This window comes from Oryzias melastigma, unplaced genomic scaffold, assembly GCF_002922805.2.
Source record: "Oryzias melastigma strain HK-1 unplaced genomic scaffold, ASM292280v2 sc00610, whole genome shotgun sequence".
In the NCBI taxonomy this organism is placed as follows: Eukaryota; Metazoa; Chordata; class Actinopteri; order Beloniformes; family Adrianichthyidae; genus Oryzias; species Oryzias melastigma.
This window is the reverse complement of record NW_023417202.1, coordinates 6842-7567: the sequence shown is the minus strand read 5'-3', so window position 1 is coordinate 7567 and position 726 is coordinate 6842.

The following is a 726-nucleotide window of genomic DNA, read 5'->3' as shown; positions in this document are numbered from 1 at the left end:
GACATGCAAACTCCACCCAGAAAGTTCCCTTTGAGGATTCAAACCAAGGAATTTCCAAAATGTTGGATTAATAATATCTTAAATCATAACTTAATTAACTTGGGAAGGGATCGTGCTGTTTAACGTCCGACTCCACTCTTATTTGATCTGTTGTAAAAGCGTTCCCAGTGGTCTTTTAATTATGATTATGCTGTTGTCAAGCAAAATGAAAAAAAAAACAGTCTTGTTCTAGGTCATAGTTTCTGCAGAGCGGCAGTTATTAGAAATAAAGTTGGGTTGTGGACGGGATTGTTAGCATGAAAGTAAGTCTCTGCTGATATCCCATCATTCCTTTGTTTGCCACTTCCCCGCTAGCTTACAGCCCCTGCAACCCCAAGCTAACATTAGCATAGCAACAAAATTGGTTCAGCAATATCGGAGATATCCAGCTGTACAGTTTGGGATCTAGATGCCAGCTTGGACAAAGGCATTAATGTGTGATTTGTCTGCAAGTGGTGACATATGGCCCCGTCCATTTCATTTGCAGCCTCACTCAGGAGAGGTTCTTCAAACGCAGTTTTTCTGTCTGCTCCTGATTCATCCATATTAGAAAATAGAAAAACTCGAAAATGCAATTTTTATTTTAAATTTGACTAGGGGAAGAACAGTAATTGGACTCATTGAAACACACTGGAAAGGTGCGAGTCCTGTGGCTGCTTTCCTTTGGGAATTCTGGGCGTACTCGGC